This window comes from Hyposmocoma kahamanoa, unplaced genomic scaffold (genome assembly GCF_003589595.1).
Source record: "Hyposmocoma kahamanoa isolate Upper Pololo Valley unplaced genomic scaffold, ASM358959v1 65, whole genome shotgun sequence".
Taxonomy (NCBI): domain Eukaryota; kingdom Metazoa; phylum Arthropoda; class Insecta; order Lepidoptera; family Cosmopterigidae; genus Hyposmocoma; species Hyposmocoma kahamanoa.
In genome coordinates, this window is record NW_020653853.1 from 16,923,033 (window position 1) to 16,929,383 (window position 6,351).

Sequence of the window (6,351 nt, forward strand, 5' to 3'; positions counted from 1 at the left end):
GTTTTAATTTGCGTATCCATTAAATTAGAGAGCGTGGCCATAATGAATCGTCGATCTAACCATCAAAGCGTTCGCGGAGTAGCAAATTAATTTACTTTATTTTTATTCATTTGGATTTTCTGAAAGTAATGCCTGAATCTGTAAATAATTGTATTTAATTTCAATATAAAGTAATTTAAAAGAAGGTACTTGCAAAATAAAGTAAATTAATAAGTAATAAAATAATGTATACTTGTTAAACCATGATTTTGCATATTGTATCAAAATGATGCATTTTTTTATATTAGTTTACTGTGCCTCGCAATTTAATGCTCGTCACAATTTAATGCGCCTCGGAACTTTATGTGCCTTGTAACGTAATGCACATCGCGATCAGTATTATTGCATATATTACTTGCTATACATAACTGCAAAATAAATTTGTTATTTATAATTATTGAATGAATAAATAATTAATTATAGTTACCCTTTATTATAATATCAATTTAACGATCAAGCACTAGGCCAGCTTGCGTGAAGTTATACGTAAGTAGTAAGTGTAAGTTACTTGTGGTAAACGTATTTATTTAAACTACTCAGGTTATTCTACTTCGAGTCACTTGAGTGTTGATTTTTGTTATTATATTACAAAATTGCACTAGATCACCTTACCACTTAAATAATACCTGTAACTATTCCTTGGGTTATAAGAGCAATATTTTCCGTTTGGATTAATAAATCTAACACCATACACACAACTTTTTTTTTCAGTGTAAAATATCCACTAATCACTTTATTTATTGATGCAAGGTGTAAATGAAATTAAATATACGTCAATAATTGACACTTCAGCGATTATTGATACCTAGGTACTTGTAAAGTAGTTACCAGTTCTTATTTGGGTATATTATCACATATCAATTCGCACCAATATGAAATGATTATGTGAATTAAAATACTTGAAGGTATCATCATGTGAGCCATACGATTTAATCAACCAGTTTGACCACGATTGACTTTTCTACGAGCTATGTGCTTAGACACCCTTGTGCTACTTTGAATTCGTCACATAGTTCATCGATATGCTCTAAGGTTCATTGTCACTTTTTCGTTTTGCATCAAGTGCTGTACTGCTTTACTATGGACAGAAGGAGATTCACTTAAATTGGAAACAAAACGAACAGGTATGCTTACCTGCATATCGCTGCTTTTCAAGAATAGCGGTTCAACTTGAAATTGATCCTGTTTTTTTCTGACATTTATTCACAAAAGGCAAAATTTTGATGTGAATTAGACTACAAATGTTTTCGTTAGGTATAATAAGAGATTAATGACAACATTGGGGTGGTATTCGTTAACTTTGCGTACCACACACTACATGGACCTGACATATCACTAGCTTTTGAGATAGGCCGCCATAGTACTTAGTTATCGATATATAGGATTAAACCTTGAGACAATTGTAGACCAAACATTGTCAATTTTCATAAACAAGCATAGCTCCTGTCTAAGAGGAACTGTAGGATTTTGCGCTCCTTCGCATTTTATGGTCATGTTGATCGCATACCTGATATAACTTATAATTTTCAGTTTTGAGTGCGTACACTGACGTAACTCCAATTTACAACTCATGGATCACTCCTTCGTATTTCATGACCATATAGATTATAAACTGACTTAACATTTTTATAAGTAACTTCCATTACTTATAAAACATTACAATTTTCACCTTATGGGGCACTCAAGGTGTTTTCACTCCTTCATATTTGTTGTTCTATTCGGCTAATAGTTACAGGCACTATTTGTTGTTGTGTAGTCGAATTTATCAATATCAAGCGTATTTGTTGAAAACATTTTTTCTTTTAGATGTTGCTGATTGTACTTTATTATTTCCAACATCACTACTTCATGATAATTACCATATTAATGCCAACAAACGGGAATGTTGTTATGAATCAGTTTTTTGAAAGGACAGCATAAACCAGTCATTCAATGAGTAGGTAAGTATTTTAATATAGTGACAAAGATGTTCACAAAATGTAAGCTGCTGCTTACACTTTTGCAGGCCATGTCTAATTAGCAAAGAAAGGATTGGCACTGCTGAATTAATAACGTAATGTTGGTCAAAGTTTATTTTCTTTAATTATTATTTTTTTTTAGTTAAATATTTTTAACATGAAGTTTGTTTAAATTGCAAGCAACAAATCTACTCTGGTTATCAATTTCCCTGTAAAGTCACTCACATATTACGTATAGTCGTAGGTGAACATCGTAATTTGTAGTTCATACGTAATCTTGCAATGTAAGTTAGCAATTTCAATACAGGTAATACAAACTACACAACAACGAGAACATTTATTTTTTGTAAGTATTAGCAGGCACTTGTGTTTTGGGCTAGTTTAGTAGCCAACGGTATAAGTTTGTTTATATCATTTCTCGAGCTAATAGAATACGACACGGGTGTGTACACCATGGTATGCGGATAATATGTTATTTAATGGACTTCAATCAATCATCAAAAGAATCATTTCAACTCACGCACGCCACATACTTCCAATATGCAGATATTATATTTATATGCCTTAGTGAAATGGATTCTAATGATTTGAAATAGTGATACATACCTCCACTTCTTTCTTTTTTTTTTTAACAAAGTTGAGTCGGAGCTGATAACCTCGACGACATTTCGAAATATTATTAATTCTACTCACGTTCTTTATCCTCGTCGCCATTTGTGGCGTTTACGCTACTTAGTATAGGGATAGCTCAATGAAACAACATGTGTTTACTTCACGTACACGTGCGATACGTCCGCTCACACCACTTTCTAGTGTCGTAGTGCGGGAACGGCGGGCCGCAGTGTAACTTATATTGTCTAATGTTTGTGGTACATTATGTGCATACACTACAATTAGAGATGGAAAAAACTGCTTATTTTCTTAAACGTTTAAGCATTACGCTTTTTTAAAAAAGCGTGCTTTTTTAAACTCTTTTTTACTTAAACGCTTTTTAGTTTGAAACTAACAAAATCGTTTAGAAAACGTTTAAGCGCATAGACTTTTATGTTAAAAAAAGCATGCAACTTTGTGTTGATAGCGAAACGCAAGAGTAGACCACTAAAGGTATAGGTAAGTTTTTTTTGTAAAAAACGAGTTATATTATTATAATAAAAATATAATTTTGTTCATTAGCGTTTAATAGCGTTCAAAAACATAAGTTGTTTAACTTTTGTGTTGTTAACCGTTGAAATGGAAAAAAATTGCTTATTTTTTAACGTTAAAACGTACGTTTAAAAAGTGTGCTTGTGAAAGCGCTTTTCATCTAAACGCTTTTTAGTTTGACGCTTAAAAAGTCGTTTAGAAAAACGTTTAAGCGCATAGACTTTGTTTAAAAACAACGCTTACGCTTAAAATGAAAAGCGTGCCTATGCGCTTATTTTAAAATGTAGACTTTTTAAAGTGCTTTGTATTGAAACGCCCACCTCTACATGTAATACGTAACATTTTATTTTTTGTCTCTTTTTGAATAGTAATTGGTATGGATGAGCTTTTGTTCTGTCATAAAACTCATAAATAGCACTAACGTTCACATATTTTCTATCCCGCTTGCTCATTCTATGCATTCCACAAGTTGTATCTCTTGTTCTGAATATTTTTTTTTTAATTTTAAACAACAGATAAATTTAAAAAAAATAATAATATTCAGAACAAGAGATATATTATAATAATAAATTTATCCATTCCATTTTTATTTTTTATTTAAATTTCAGCTGTAGTGTTATTATTAATATTTGTTACTACTTTTATACTGATTAATAACTATGGATATTTCAATAAATGATCTAAGTGAGTTACATATAAGACATTATGTCATATCCTCTGAGTCTTCAGACGACAGCTTTCACAGTTAGCCTGCCATTGATGAGTTACTGCACAATACCTTCTTAGAAGTACCTAAGAATTTAAATGTAGTACACATCAATGCGCAGAGTATTCCAGCATATTATGCGGAAATGCTAGCTACGACAAAAACAAAAATATTCACGCTATTCTTGTGTCCGAAACCTTTTTAAATCCTTGTCTTGCTTCTACTTCTCTCCTCTGTGGCCGAACGGTTACCATGCCGGACTGCCACGCGGAGGTCCCAGGTTCGATTCCCGGGTCGGGAGAAATATTTGTATGGCCTACATTTATTTCTCTCGTGAGTTTGGGTGTAATTTGTGGTTGTCTATGTGTGTGTCTATGGCACCCGCGACACAGGGTTTCCCTAGTGCGGGGCTATGTTGAGTGTGTACGTTATTACGTTATTACTTCTTTCTGTCTTCCAGGTTTCCAACTGATTCGTAACAACCTTACTAGTTCCTCTCACGATGGGGTAGCTATTTATCTTCGTAGCCATATTGCTTTTGCAATCCTCAATACTTCACCTCAACCCCCTCCACCCAATATTGCAGAAGATCTGTTTTTAGGAGTTACTTTGTCCCATCGTAAGCTATTTCTGGGAGTTTACTGTTGCCCATCTCTGAGGATTGACTACTTCTCCGCTCTTGAAAAGCTTCTCGAAGACTTTGCTCCTTACTATGATCATACCATACTGATGGGTGATTTTAATACCTGCCTTCTTAAAAGTGATTCACGTTCGCGTAGTGTTCGTTCAGTTATAAATTCCTCTAACTTACATATTCTTCCATCTAATGCTACGCATCATTTCCCTATTGTACTCCCTCTCTTCTGGACCTCATAGCTGTCTCTTCCCCTGAACTTGTCACCAAGCTTGGTCAATTCTTGGCCGATGCCTTTTCTTATCACGATCTCGTGCACCTGTCATACAGGATACGCGTGCCCAAGGCTATGCCTAAAATTTTGCTGCAACGTAATTTTGGAGCGTAAATTTGATCAGGTCGACTTATTTACGTCGCTACTCACTCAACTTTCAGACAAACATGCATCGGTTCGGCCTGTTCGTATCAGGAAGATCCTGCACCGTGGTTGAATAGTGACCTTCGTAACTTTATGGAGAAGAAGGATCGTGCGAAAGCCAAGTACAAATGTGAACCATCTGATGCAAATTGCAAAAAATATCACCGAGTCTCTCTTATTTTCTTTGTTTATTAATTCTATTATACACTCTCTTACTTCTTCCTATCATCTATGTTTGTTTGTTTATTTGCTTCAAACATGGTATAAAAGTTGTAGCAAAAAAAAGGAAAACCAGTACAAACATGTTTCGCATATCCGATAGCATGCAAATGTCTAATAATATTCTCTTGATTGACTATTACAATTTTAAATAAATAAGTCACAATTTTCACAGATTAAGTATGTCAAGAATTAAAATGAAAATAAAAAATAAAAATTCAAGAATTACAAAAAAAAAAGTCAAAGTTACAAAAACAAAATACATATTTTATATATGTCAAGAATTACAAAAAATATTTAAGGTTTTTTTTATAATAATACATAATTATTGTTCCAAGAATTCATTCACACTGTAAATTTTTTTTACAACTAACCATTTGTACAATTCTGTAGTCATTTGTGTATATGTCAGTTTTTTTATTTCATTGGGTAGTTTATTATAAATTTTTATACATGTGTAGTACGGACTTTTTAGTAGAAGTCCTAGGTACATGGTCTACAACAAGTCTATTAGGGTTTCTTTTTGCACGTGGGTTTATTTGAATGGCTATTTTGAATAAATGGATGCTGCTTGACAAACTTACTATACTACTACTACTTACTATACTTATTATATGCTGATGATCTCCAAATTTACACCCAGTCATCTCTCCAAGGCTTACCAAGTGCTATTTATGCTATCAATGTTGACCTCGAGTCCATCCGTCAATGGAGACACTCCTTTGGCCTAAAAGTTAACCCGTCCAAAACACAATCCATTATTATAGGTAGACTTGGTTCACTTCTCGTATAGACCTATACTCCTTACCCCATGTGGTTTTTGATGGTGTCCGAATTCCTTTTGTGGACACAGTTAGGAGTTTGGTGGTAATTTTCGATAAATGTCTGACTTGGAAGCCGCACGTTGCTGAGGTTAGCAGGAAGGTGTTTGGTGTGCATTGTTCCCTGAGAAGGCTTAAAAACTTTTTGCATACTAAAACTAAAATTACTTTGGCCAGAGCATTCTCCATCTGATACTGGACTACACCGAATTTGCTACCCGGATTTGTCAGTCACTCTGCTCAATAAATTGGAACGGCTCCAAAATATGTGTGTAAGGTTCATTTAGGGACATGCAAGGAGGTCACACTGTCACACCCTCGTCTGAGAGGAGACCCGTGCCCAACAGTGGGACGTATAAATGGGTTAATGATGATGAGGATAGTTGAAGTAATTAAAAAAACATTTCATAAGA